At 37.2% G+C, this 15,397-nt stretch overlaps 1 protein-coding gene across 1 annotated transcript in view; it reads right to left on the bottom strand.

Moving 5' to 3' along the window:
* col18a1a (collagen type XVIII alpha 1 chain a) overlaps positions 1–15,397 on the bottom strand; it is a 95,947-nt gene that overhangs the window by 44,033 nt on the left and 36,517 nt on the right. The gene's annotated exons all lie outside the window — the stretch shown is intronic.

Here is a 15,397-nt window from a genome sequence, read left to right as displayed (position 1 = left end):
ACAAAGTATGCATTAAATTGATCAAAAAAGACAGTTAAGTAAGTTTTACAAAAAAAGTTTCAAATAAATGCTGTTCTTGTGAACCTGAAAAAAAAGTATCATGGTTTCCATAAAAATATTAAGCAGCACAACTATATTCAACATTGCTAACAATAAGAAATCTTAAGTAGCAAATCAGCATACAAGAATTATTTTTTAAGAGTCATGTGACACTGAAGAATTTAAAATCAAATCTAATATTCTGTGCAGGTCCTGATAATTGGCAGTTCGGCTGGAGACTGAGAGACGCCACCTCATGACCCCAAAGGGACATCCAGTCCCTAAATCCAGGGTCCCCTCATCAGCGTCCTGATGCATGGAGATACGCTTCTTACTATCTGTCCATATGTGGAAGATTTCTAATCTTGTCTATCTTCTCTTAGCCAATCAGAATCATTTTTACCTTAGTAATATATAATTAGTGTGGAAATGTGAATGTACGCAGAGCGGCCTACGAACTCCTTGTGAGACCTGAAGCTGGCTTCTGCTGATGAAACTGCAAACTATTCTTCAGTAAAATTTCTTCAATTGATTGCATCTCTGACTCCTGGTCTTTCATTCGACATATCTGGTCAAGGGTCCTAAAACTGTTAATCCCCAACAGTTTTATGGTTGGGGATTAACAGACACTGAATTTTAAAATATATCAAAACTATAGAAAACTTCATTTAAATTGTAATAATATTTCACAGTATTACTACTTTTTACTGTCTAATAAATGCCACCTTGATGAGCCTAAGAGACTTCTTTCAGAAACATGTTAAAAATCTTACTGACCTCTGTAATTATTATACATAGTTAACAGATGCTATAAAAACCAAACTATGCTACCTAGTTAAAACAAAATTAACAGTATTCTCTGTTTAGGAGTCAGAGATGTCATAAATCATTTCATAACTGTGTCAGTGAAGTTCAAACAGTAGCTAATTCCACACTCCAGCTTGGAACAAGCTGTCTAAAAAACTTGCTCACCTCCAACATAAATTCTGAAACCAACCCCCAATATAAATCACATTCTCTGTTTTAAACTTACAATTAGTTTTGACAGGGGCCACCTCATGTTCTGTGCTTCATGCAGGGCACAGTTACAGAGTTATCCAGAGCTTGTGCACTTGTTCAGACAAGCCTACGGGAGCTGGTGACAGAGACCCTCCGCATGCTAACTGACACTCTATAAGCACTGTCAAACTACAAATATTACTCCTGAAGAAATTTACAAATATGCACACATGCATCAGTGGACATTGTGCCCCCCTCTGTATACTGTAAAAAAATAAAAGATTTTAAAGTTAAAAATGAAAAAAGTACATTTCACTATTCCAGTCTTTCATGATTTTATGTTTAATTCAACGTTACTTTAGCAATTACTAGTATTTTTTAGCAAAATGATATGCCACTTCAGTCAGAAACAAATGGACTACAATATGATATAATGAAATATTGACAAAAAATAAAAGACAAATTACTATTAATAACAATAAAAAGATTTAAAAAATAAATAAATAAATTTAAATAAAACTCAACACTGGTCATGTCTAGATCTGACTATAATTTAAAACATCTGATTTCAATCCACTGAAAAAGAATGAATTTATTTATTTTATTTTTTTCATACAATACAAAACTAATTTTAGAAGTGTGAAGTACTTTGCTTAAAAGTTGAGAAAATGAATAATGAATAAAGTTGTATAACTTTATGACAGTGCACACTCCTCAAAATAACAGTAAAGCCAAAAGATGCAATGAAGTATTATGTTGTGTTGTGTTTTTCTTATTATCCTCAGAGCTGACGGAGCACTGAATTTACAGCAAGATGAGTCTAGGATGCAAAATCACTCTTTAGGGTTTTGATAAACCTGGATAAAAAAGCTGAACCAAGGGATTTGGTTCACAGAAAACTCTAGAGTTCACTTAAACAGTGAAAGGACACAATGAGGCATGCAGATATTTCAAAAAACTTACAACGTCTGCCAAACCCCTTGAGGCACAATGGAGAAATCAGCCCCTCAGAACAATTCATCAGGAGGCACAGCCAAATCACTGGGGCTGCCCACAGTGAATGTGGGAATGACATTAACAAATGCTGAGCAGCAGTAGGGTGGACAGTCCTCAAACCACAGCCAAGAACACAGTGAATCTAGCATGGACTCAGCATAGCATTAGAAGAATTCACTGCTAGAAGAATTCTCAGTGGTTCTGTGGCAAAACCTAGTGAGCAGCCTTGTTGTCTACTGCCTATGTAGACATTAACCTTCTGAGATAGCATTCGAACTGAAATGTAACCTTGTTTAGAACAATTTAAACAGACTCTACTGTAGGTGTGACGGAAATCACACACTGTCTGAGTAAGTACACTCGATGAAGAATGAATTTCAAGTGCATTCTATATGGTATGATTCCACTATGTTGGCTTTTACAGCGTCGTTTGGGTCGCTTCATTGCCATTCCCATCTACTCCCCCACTGCCTCATGGGATAGTAAAGTGTACATTGGATGTATGCTTCAGAATCTCACCAGCAGTAGTAGGACATCTGGGAACTTTTCGACTACTGTTTTATACTGTGAATTTGGACATAATATTCTTTTCACATACTGTTTCCACATACTATGCATAGGAAGGAAGTATGCAACATATTTTATTTTTAATTTTTTTTATTGACAATGTTGTTATGCATTATGGGATTGACTTCTATAAGGAGGATACATGCAATGCTACATTAGAACTAGGCCAAAAGAAGATTTAATGCTGTCTACCTTTTGGGAAAAGGTCACATTGGGAATTGTGCCAACAATACATGGACACTTTTTCCTTAAATCTGAATGAATTTGGTCCGATTGATGAATCTGAACGTAGTGTTTATATGAACGCTAAATAAATTATCGGGTTGATCCACGTTTATATGTCACAAGCTTCTGGCCGGATTTAATCTTTTGACAAGCGCACACTGCACGAATATACAGAGTTTCCCACTGTTGTTGCATACTAACCATCCTCCTTTCCTTTGTTTTAAAATGCACACTTAATATTTATCCATTTCGGCGACGACAATTAGGCGACGACGAGCACATGAACCGTTGAGTCGTGCTGCTTGTATTTATCAAGCAGTAAAAGCATCTTTTCTCCATGCAGCCTAAAACCAATAGTCTGTGGATGAGTCAGTATAAAACAAGGACTGGTGGGACATTATCCTGGTCCACTTCACAGACGATGAGTGGAAAGAGAATTAAGAATGACAGGACACTCATTTAAGAACAGCTCGTTCCGTGCATCATACACCATTACGCTATTCCTTTTGTCCTCTCGATCGGATTACAAAAGGAATAAACCACGCAGCTACTGTCTTTAAATGCTACATATGTAAGCAATGAACCGAGCGCCGATTGGTTCTTCCAATGCCATGGCATCAGCCAATCAGAAGTACTTCCTAATCCACGTAATCATATATCTTGTACCCTAGCCTGCAATGCGCGATTATGAAAACTTCTGTCCCTCCTCCTCCTCCCCAGCACCACCTGTAGAAATCTGCTATGGGGATTCTACCATTTTCTTGCAGCAGCCTGTCCTTTTTCTTTGTTATTTTGACTATAAGATAAACAAATTCTTGTATTTGCTCAGCAGCAGCAGTGTAGCAGATTTTCAAGCTTATGTAAATTCCATGCTCTATGCTAATAATTGCTAGTTGAAATAATCCACTCCGAGAGTTGTCATGACTGAACTAGGTTTTAGAGCCGAGCCCATTTGTTAACAAATAGGAAATCTTCCACACACAAAAAAAAAAAATCCATAGTAAGTCACTAAAAATATTTTATCACAGAAATCTTTTCTATTTACTGCCAATTCCTACATGCAAGAAATGCAAACAGTAAAGTCAGTTAGACTCCAGCGTTCACTGCAGGTTAAAGGAAGTATGACTATCTTCATTTTTTTTCGTCTCTTTACACAGGAAATAAAGGTTAATGAACTGCAAACACAGCTTTACCCACAAGGACACTGAAACACGAGCAGCTATGAGAACATGACATCGACACATGCTTCTTATTACCTCGAGCCAAAACGTCACATATATCACCAAAGCAGCTAACAATTCAATAATCCTGCTGTTTGCTTTTACATAAGGGTTAATGCTAAACCTCATGATTCAGGTCCTACATGGGTGGGAATCTTAGTTTACAATTCTCCACGGAGACTCCCTCACAGTCATGACCTTTCTCGGCACACATTCAGGGCCAACGTGTTTTCTGCCATCGGCCAAAAAGATTGTTTGGTGGATGAAAGCTGCACTCACCAGGATGTGATTTAACATGAATTGTAAAAGATATGGCAGCTTTTACTCGTTGCCGTTACAGAAATAAAAAGGCGCTTGTGATGTTTTTTCTTTGGGGAGTCCCTCATTCCTTTATGACTGAACTGGGATACCCTTTATCTTGAATGCCAAGGGACCAAATGATTTGGAAAGTTTGGTATCTAAGCTTTGTTTTGAGTAAAACTGGTATTAGTCATACATCAATAGCATCAAAATAGGTGTCACATGTTAGTCTGAGGAGTTTGAGGTGCTCAGGATATGTGGGATGTGCGGCCAGAAAGGATGGCCAAAAACAACATCCACACCGGTATGTTTTCAGTCACACTCCTCTGCAAACTTCTATGAGGAAACTGAGCTTTCCTTACATTTCCTCCCTCTCAATGATGAGAATTGTGTCCTTGACATGTAATGGCCTTGGGTGTGTTTGAATAAAAAGATTGTGGTTTTCATTAATCGCTTATTTTTCGGATGGTGTCCATCGAATCTACACGGTCTCATCAGTATCTTCAACTAAATTACCAAATTAAAACATTATTTGAAATAGAAAAAAAACTATACACTGTACATTGTCATTTAAAAGTTTCAGTCAGATTTTTTAAAAAGAAATTAATACATTTGTTAAGCAAAGAATTGCATTAAATTGATCAAAAGTGGCAGTAAAGATATTTATTTTTATGTTATAAAGATAAACTTTCTATTCAACAAATCCTGAAAAAATGTATGAAGTTTTACACAAAAATATTAAGTTTCAAAACTATTATAAAGTATATTAAAATAAAATTCTTACATATGCACAACAGTGTATCAGGGTATGTATTGGCAGTAGCAAGACCCCAAGATTTTAAGTATATACACTTAAAATCTCAGGGTCTTGCTACTGCCAGTGCCAATACATACCTTGATACGCTGCTGTGTGTATGTAAGACATACTGATGCTGCACAAATAGCATATATAAACTACCCATAGCAGATCTATACAGGTGGAGCTAGGGAAGGTGTAGGGTTTCAGAGGAAGCATGCTGAAAAATGCTATAGTGATATCTAACCAGCCATTTAAATGTTGTGAGCAGCAAGCTCATTGAACCAATGAGATTGTGCCAAGTAGTCAACACTGAGAATATCATCAGTTTGCGTTAAGCCTGCATCAGCCTGTGCCATCTAGAGTTTCATGACAGAACTAGGCATTTACAGATATACACTATATTGCCAAAAGTTTTGGGATGCCTGCCTTTACGTGCACATGAACTTTAATGACATCCCATTCTTAATCCGTAGGGTTTAATATGGAGTTGGCCCACCCTTTGCAGCTATAACAGCCTCAACTCTTCTGGGAAGGCTTTCCACAACGTTTAGGAGTGTGTTTATGGGATTTTTTGACCATTCTTCTAGAAGTGCATTTGTGAGGTCAGGCAGTGATGTTGGCGAGAAGGCCTGCCTCACAGTCTCCACACTAATTCATCCCAAAGGTGTCCTATGGGGTTGAGGTCAGGACTCTGTGCAGGCCAGTCAAGTTCCTCCACACCAAACTCACTCATCCATGTCTTTATGGACCTTGCTTTGTGCACTGGTGCGCAGTCATGTTAGAACAGGAAGTGGCCATCCCCAAACTTTTCCCACAAAGTTGGGAGCATGAAATTATCCACAATGTCTTGGTATGCTGAAGCATTAAGAGTTCCTTTCACTGGAACTAAGGGGCCAAGCTCAATTCCTGAAAAACAACCCAACATCATAATCCCCCTCCACTTGGCACAATGCAGTCAGGCAAGTACCGTTTTACTGGCAACCACCAAACCCAGACTTATCCATCGGATTGCCAGACAGAGAAGTGTGATTCATCACTCTAGAGAACACGTCTCCATTGCTCTAGAGTCCAGTGGCAGCGTGCTTTACACCACTGCATCCGACGCTTTGCATTGCACAAGTGCAGCTGCTTAGCCATGGAAACCCATTCCATGAAGCTCTCTACCCACTGTTCTTGAGGTAATCTGAAGGCCACATGAAGTTTGGAGGTCTGTAACTATTGACTCTGCATAAAGTTGGCGACATCTGCGCACTGTGTGCCTCAACATGCACTGACCCCACTCTGTGATTTTACGTGGCCTACCACTTGGTGGCTGAGTTGCTGTTGTTCCCAATTGCTTCCACTTTGTTATGATACCACTAACAGTCGACCGTGGAATATTTAGTAGTAAGGAAATTTCACGAATGGACTTACTGCACAGGTGGCAACCTATCACCACGCTTGAATTCACTGAGCTTCTGAGAGCGACCCATTCTTTCACAAATGTTTGTAGAAGCAGTCTGAATGCCTAGGTGCTTGATTTTATACACCTGTGGCCATGGAAGTGATTGGAACACCTGAATTTAATGATTTGGAGGGGTGTCCCAATACTTTTGGCAATATAGTGTGTGTGTGTGTGTGTGTGTGTGTGTGTGTGTGTGTGTGTGTGTGTGTGTGTGTGTGTATACATTACACACACATATACATATATATATATATATATATATATATATATATATAGTTAGGCTTCTTCAACAGTCACCTTTTGTGTTCAAAGGTATACACCAGGATATAAGGTAGAAAAATACAACATACTGTATATGGTTGGGACCGCATTGAGGTGAGTTGGAAAACACTGTCAGATAAATGAAAGGATATTGTGAATTTGAGCAAAGCTTTCTGTATTTACAGGTGACAGGGAATTTGTTGAGTGCTTGTAATTAAGCACAAGGATAATAACAGCATCTCATCCTGTTTCCGCTGTCCACAGGATTTCTTTTTAAATGCAGAGAGAGTCTGAACCTTTAACTCAAGCTGACATGCCAAAAGCAGAAGTTATGAGATGTGCAAATAAGGTGTCCTTGATCCATAATAACACAGAAACAGATGTGACACAGGTTTACTGCATCAGTAAACAGGAGCAGACAGAACAACAAACTTGATTAAATATATTCTTTGGGTTTTTCCCACTGAGACTACTCAAACAGCACTGAAGCAGACATTACAGACTTTATAAGGTATATGGTCACACAGTCTCCCTCAATCCTGAATATAATGTTTACATACTTTTAGGTAGAGAACTTACAAAGTAAACTCTCTCAAAATTATTTAATTTTAGTGTGTGTTACTGATAAGAAACAACAGAATGTTGTCCAGCGAAAAAAAAAAAAAAAAAAAAAAATCATAGCATAATGTTATTTGCCATTACTGTGATTTAAAAGAAGTGTGGTTATGGGCTAAAAGAATCCTGCATTGTGGCTCCTGAGCTTTCCAATGTTGAGCAGTACACAGAGGCACAAAACAGATGTGTTATAGATGGACCACCTACTTAATAAATGAAAAGACAGGCTTAGATCAGATTAAAGCTGCCATCGAACGTTTTTTTACAAGATGTAATGTAAGTCTAAGGTGTCCCCTGAATGTGTCTGTGAAGTTTCAGCTCAAAATACCCCAAAGATTTTTTTTAATAAATTTTTTTAACTGCCTATTTTGGGGCATCATTAAATATGAGCCGATTTATGTTTACATTTGATTCTGAATGAATTTGAGGCTGTGCTCCGTGGCTAACGGCTAATGCTACACTGTTGGATTTATAAAGAATAAAGTTGTGTTTATGAATTATACAGACTGCAAGTGTTTAAAAATGAAAATAACGACGGCTCTTGTCTCCGTGAATACAGTAATAACCGATGGTAACTTTAACCACATTTAACAGTACATTAGCAACATGCTAACGAAACATTTAGAAAGACAATTTACAAACATCACTAAAAATATCATGTTATCATGGACCATGTCAGTTATTATTGCTCCATCTGCCATTTTTCGCTATTGTTCTTGCTTGCTTACCTAGTATGATGATTCGGCTGTGCTGCTCCAGACGTTACTACTGGCTGCCCTTGTCTAATGCCTTTCATAATGTTGGGAACATGGGCTGGCATATGCAAATATTGGGGGCGTACACCCCGACTGTTACATAACAGTCGGTGTTATGTTGAGATTCGCCTGTTTTTCGGAGGTCTTTTAAACAAATGAGATTTATATAAGAAGGAGGAAACAATGGAGTTTGAAATTCACTGTATGTCATTTCCATGTACTGAACTCTTGTTATTTAACTATGCCAAGATAAATTCAATTTTTAATTCTAGGGCACCTTTAAACTGAAAGACAAATTACAGATTAGATTAATATGTCCTCTTAACACCAGCCAAAGGGGGAAACCTAGTGATCACATGCTGCAATTTAGAGTAAAGTCACTCTTTCTCCCGTAATTTCACTCTTAGACTTCATCCATATGGCTTAGAAGCCAAACTGAGCACATGTGACCCACTTTAACCTCTAATTGCTAGGTCAGTCCTAAACGGACACCATATTGGACCACTTACGGGGGAGTTTAAAAAGGGTCACATCACCTGCCAGTCTAACATTTCATCATATGCCACTTTATAGGTCTATTAAACCCTACATACGTTCAGATACACAAGCTTGCAAAACTATTCCACACAAAATGATCAAACCAATAAATATTTCTCCTTTTGTGTTGTTCAAATGACATGGGCATCTCTAGTCTAAAGCTTCATAAAAGTGCTGCAGTCAGTAAGAAAACTGAGCATGTAATCAGACCCCTGCCAAAAAACCAGAGGATACTCAATAGCCCCTCGCGGCGTCCAGTGAAATTTCTATGCATTTTAGCTTCCTCCAATCTGTCCTTACCTTTCAGGTCCCCCATCTATACATCCAATATAACATTATACCATACAACACAATTAGTGAATCTGATATGCACTAAGGCTGACAAAAGCTGTAGACATTTCAACATAAGTCCTTTGTGAAAGAAAGAAAGAAAGAAAGAAAGAAAGAAAGAAAGAAAGAAAGAAAGAAAGAAAGAAAGAAAGAAAGAAAAAAAGAAAGAAAGAAAGAAAGAAAGAAAGAAAGAAAGAAAGAAAGAAAGAAAGTGGGACTCGACAGACCAAATTTAAACAATTTCGTCTTTAGCTGCATTTGAATATGATTATATTATGAAAAGCTTGGGTTAAAGGAATAGTTCACCAACAAAAGATTTTTCTTTATAATGCCATTCCAAACCTGTAAGACTTTACCTATTTGTTTAAACTTAAGAAATGTTAATGAATTTTCATCAATTATTTTACAATTTAGCAGAATTTTCAATCTGTGAAATGAAACTGTGAAATGAAAATGAATGCTGACCATGGTGGTGTCAAGTCAAATGGGTTTCAGGAAATTTTGGGGTGAACTACACCAAAGTAAACACACAAAGGAAGTGCAAATGGATATATATGGTCACCCATCATTTACATGCATAGAAAGGTCCATGGTGACCTACAGTATGAGCTCTCTAAGGAGCATATGGAAAATCCATATGATGTGTTTTTACAGCTACAAGGGGTTGTAACCCCTGCACTATGTCTCCATAAACCGAGGTCACCCTCGAAAAACTAATCTACAAGACCCAATGATGGTAAAGGCAGTTTGCACAATAAAAACACCCTCAGCCTGAATCAATTACAAACAAAGACACAAATGCACATATTCTACACAAAAGATCCATGTCCAGCACCTTTCTTGCTTTGTACATAAATGTACATAAATCTTTTAGGACAAAAGAAAAGAAAAGAAAAAAATAGGCAACTGGGGAATACAGAAGGATACCCCATCCTAAACTTCAAAGACACAGTGACAATGACAAGGAATGCATGGCATGCCTTCATGACACCAGCAGGCTTTTGTCTGGACCTCTCTGGTTCTCTGCTGGGTAGAGAAGTCAGCAGGCGAGCCGCAGGAGGGCATTTACATGCTAAACACTGCTTCCTCAGGGAGGGTGCACTGGACAGAGCTTACCCAGAGGGGCATAGCACTGCTTCAAAAAAGTAATGAGTTTTGTTAAGGGGTAACTCCTGAGCGGAGGGTGGTCCTGATTTCAATCTATCTCCAATGGCTCCAAGAGCTCCACCGCTAGTCTTCTAGTGAGTCATGGTATGTGTCATCTAGCTGTGTTCAGTAGTTGCATTGATTCTGCAGTTGTATTGTTCATAAAGGCACTTAAGGTTAATTTTTGTGTATATATTTGTTGAGACATATATAATGTTATATATATTTCATATATAACCAAAAAATGTATGCACCTCTTGATAACATTACAACATTTATTCCATCAGGAGGTTCATCAATTTTTGGTCAAAATCTTGTATTGACAATGCAAGAGGTGAGCACTCTGTAAAGTCTCCTCCAGTACATCCCAAAGACTTTCAATGAATTTAGGGTATGGAAATGATTCTTTATGCTCCCTCCCAACCATTCTTTCACAGTTTGAGCCTGAATCTTGGCTTTGTCATCCTGGAATATGGCCATGATGTGTCTTTCTACATGGTTGTTTAAAGGTGCCCTAGAACTTCTTTTTAAAAGATGTAATATAAGTCTAAGGTGTCCCCTGAATGTGTCTGTGAAGTTTCAGCTCAAAATACCCCACAGATTTTTTTTAATTCATTTTTTTAACTGCTTATTTTGGGGCATCATTAACTATGCACCGATATATAGGCTGCGGCCCCTTTAATTCTCATGCTCCCCCTCCCCCGAAGCTCGCGCTTGCCTTGAACAGCATAAACACAGTTCACACAGCTAATATAACCCGCAAAATGGATCTTTACAAGATGTTCGTCATGCATGCTGCATGCATACATCGGATCATGGAGTATTGTATTTATTTGGATGTTTACATTTGATTCTGAATGAGTTTGATAGTGCTCCGTGGCTAACGGCTAATGCTACACTGTTATAGAGATTTATAAAGAATGAAGTTGTGTTTATGAATTATACAGACTGCAAGTGTTTAATAATGAAAATAGCGACGGCTCTTGTCTCCGTGAATACAGTAAGAAACGATGGTAACTTTAACCACATTTAACAGTACATTAGCAACATGCTAACAAAACATTTAGAAAGACAATTCACAAATATCACTAAAAATATCATGATATCATGGATCATGTCAGTTATTATTGCTCCATCTGCAATTTTTCGCTATTGTTCTTGCTTGCTTACCTAGTCTGATGATTCAGCTGTGCACATCCAGACGTTAGCACTGGCTGCCCTTGTCTAATGGCTTGAACATGAGCTGGCATATGCAAATATTGGGGGCATACATATTAATGATCCCGACTGTTACGTAACAGTCGGTGTTATGTTGAGATTCGCCTGTTCTTTGGAGGTCTTTTAAACAAATGAGATTTACATAAGAAGGAGGAAACAATGGTGTTTGAAACTCAGTGTATGTCTTTTTCATGTACTGAACTCTTGTTATTCAACTATACTAATATATTTACCAACATTATTAATGTAAATGACAAACTTGAACAAATAATCAATTATTTAAAAAAATATATATTTATAACTAATATTTCTCATACTTTGTGTCTGGTCTTTACACTTACAATATCATAAAATGCTGCACAGATCTGGAATAGATCCAGTGAATGCGTTTTATCAGCAGTTAAACTCTTTCAACATAAATTTTCAATGCCACCTATACTTCCCTGGGCTATGTTTTATGTTATTTTATATACCAAAACTGCACAGCATTGACTGCTTTCTTGTAAATCTTGAAAGATGACAGAAAAAAACAGAGCCTAGCGAGGTGGTACAGGATAAGAAAAACTTTCCTGTTCCTTCTAACACAATCAGCCCCTCACCCTCCCATCTTGTACACTGTAAAACTTCCAATTCTATACTACACTCCACTAAATCTGTCAGAAAACAACTGCTGGGCAATTCCCTTAACTTTTCAGCATTATCTATGGACTTGCTGAAACCAAATCCTTACAGCTCCACCATGGGAAATAAAGCAGTAGAATTATAACTCTAGGCCAAAAGTTCATGTAAAACCAAGCATCACAGATACCATAAATGAGAACAGACCTCCAATACATGCGCTACAGAAGGTTTGCAGAATGAGGTCAGACCATCAACAGTCTATTCCGGCCTTCAGGAGACTTAGAGGAGCATGTCTGGGCAGAAACAAGTGTGAGAGACAGTTGTTTCTCAGCTGTGGCAAAGAAGTCACCCATTGAGAATTTGGACAGGAAGGAGTTAATTGGTTAGGGTTGATGTCTGCAACGGAAAATATCTCTCAGGACTCTGTCAGGGACGTGTCATGGCCCAGCAGTGCAGATAAGAAGAGCCTCCTCTTGACAAGCATCTTTCAGACCTCATTCAAGTCCTGCGTTCTGGGTAAACACATACAACAGAGACAACCTCATGAAGAGAGCAGCCCAGAGGGTCTTTATCCTGCTCAGACACGCTCGACAGTCGCTCTCATTCATGTCATCAAATTATCAAAATGTAGAATCCCCCGGTGATCCTTCACAAAGTCCGTACTAACAATGGACGGCAAATACTGCAGTCTAATTCAGAACAGGCCAAATCAGGATGCAACATGTAGCTTAATGTGATTAAGGAAAGACTTTCAACTTTTCTAGATATAACAAAAAGATACAAAACAGAGCTTAATTACTAAATACCTGAGCAAACTATTGCCAGAAAACGTTGGCTACATCTGGGCATATATATTTTATTGCTGCAAATAATATAGTTTTAAAGATGTCTGAGAATGCTTTCCAAGTGCCCTAAGGACAAACTTCAGTGAGCATGATGCCCTTTTAGCATGGGTGGCTCCCTCTGCTGTACGATGAGAGGTTTACACAATGTAAACTCTTGTATAAATGATATCTCTTCATAAAATTTTAAAAACTTGGAATCATCATTCTGATCTGAAGAATACTGAATACAAGTGCTATTTAAGGAAACACTTTACAATAATGTTTAATTCGTTATCATCAGTTAATGCATTAGGTATCATGAACAAACACTGAGCATTTTTACAGCATTTATTCTAGATTAATGTTAATTTATAAACATAATATTGTTGATTAAAGTTCATTCATAATAGACTGGTAATCTGAAAATGTGAAAATGTACATGAAGCAAATAACATACTGTAAATAAAAGTATTGTTCATTGTTTGTTTATGATACCAAATGTAGACAACATGCGCATAACCAAGACAATAATCATAATTAATCTTATATTGATCTTATATAAAATTTTACCAACTCTCAAAAAAAAAGTAATGATTTGACTTTTGATTCTAATTTTCTTCTGATAGATGATAAAACAAAGAAATTTGAAAAATAATTCTCACTGACTTGCATTAAAGAAGGGAGAAATCTAGGGACCTCAATATTAAAGAGATTTGGACAAGCAAGCATCAGCCTTAGCAAACACATAAAAACCATTCAGATCATCTAAGCCACTGAATAGCAAATATCCAGCACTGAGGCATGACTTTTGCAAGTCAAAGTCTTTTTCACTCAAAATCTAGCTTTATCCATTTATTTAGGATTTAATAAATGGTAACTATTATCGTTCTCCACTAGAGGGAACTACAAACACTCCATGTATAAACAGCTAAAGTGTTCAGTGTAAAGCACGAGTGACATCTTTAAAATAAAATGAGAAAGGTGAAACAAAATAAGCTCTTAGGCTTAACATTACAAACATGTGTTACATATAAAGAAATAAAATCCCAGTTACTGTACATGCACCTTTACTGTGGAAAATCAGTGGAAAATCCTTGGCTATGACCATATTACACATTTACACCATGACAATATGCACTCATTACCTCACTTTACATAGCCTGATAAAGTGTGTTTGATCACTGAATATAAAGCTTTATCTAATACTGATCAAGCCTGAGGAGAGATCGAACGTGTGCAGCAAAAGCATAAAAAAAACACCCCCTACGGCCAAAACGCACCTGTTCAAACACGCATGCAGACACACACGCTCGGGCTGTTAATAAGACTTGTCAGCATCTGATGCTGTGCTCTCTGTAACACTGCAGTTCGCACAGTTTATACACAAGAGACAGAACCGAAAAAAAAGACAAACACAGAAGGCCGTCCCTCATCTGCTACTTAAAGTGAAGGAGTGTTGACATTAATCCCTTTTATCTTGTGTAAATCAACACACTCGGGACCCATATAACATACGGTTACAATAATGTGCTGATTGCACCTCACTTTTCTGACTGTATCAGGTTTGTTAGTCTCACGTAGACAGACTTAAGATTTTCAGCAGGTTTGGTCCATATGTGCCATTTAGTGGCATGTATACCACAAATATCACAAAAATAAAAAATATTATAATAAAATAATAAAAATCTTTTATTAAGCAAGGATGCATTAAATTAACCAAAAGTGATAGTAAAAACATGTAAAATGTTAAAACAAGATGCCTATTCTATTTCTGTTGCTGCTCTTTTGAAATGTACAGTATATACATAAAAAAATCCTCATTAAACTGTATCAGGGTTTCCACAAAAAAAAAAAAAGAAAATGAAAGGGGTTATGAAGTGGATTTTTTTTTTTTATTAATGTTCCATGAGATTCACTTATAATGTAAATAACGTTTTTTTGCACAAAAAAAATGAAAAAAATAAAATCAATCTGACCCTCTGTCTGAAATGATCCGTTTTTAAAGGGTAAGACCTTTGTTCATCTTCAGAACACAAATTAAGATATTTTTGATAAAATCCGATGGCTCAGTGAGGTCTGCATTGACAGCAAGACAATTAACACTTTAAGATGGCCAGAAAGCTACTAAAGACATATTTAAAACAGTTCATGTGACTACAGTGGTTCAACCTTAATGTTATGAAGCGATGAGAATACTTTTTGTGCGGCAAAAAAACAAAATATCGACTTTATTCAACAATATCCAGTGATGGGTGATTTCAAAACACTGCTTCATGAAGCTTCGAAGCTTTACAAATCTTTTGTTTCGAATCAGTGGCTCGACGCGTGTATCAAACTTATCTTAAAGGTGCTACAGAGGATGTTTTGTTTTATACATTTTTGCAATATTACTTGAAACTGTCTTTACTAACTGATAAAAGACTATTTATTAGGTGCACTGAAAGGAATAATATTAATATACATCATCTGTGCACGAGGAAGGGCCTTAAAAACATCAGCCA

Source organism: Megalobrama amblycephala, linkage group LG6 (genome assembly GCF_018812025.1).
Source record: "Megalobrama amblycephala isolate DHTTF-2021 linkage group LG6, ASM1881202v1, whole genome shotgun sequence".
NCBI lineage: Eukaryota > Metazoa > Chordata > Actinopteri > Cypriniformes > Xenocyprididae > Megalobrama > Megalobrama amblycephala.
Note: the sequence above shows the minus strand (reverse complement) of the source record. Positions and strands in the feature narration are given on the sequence as shown.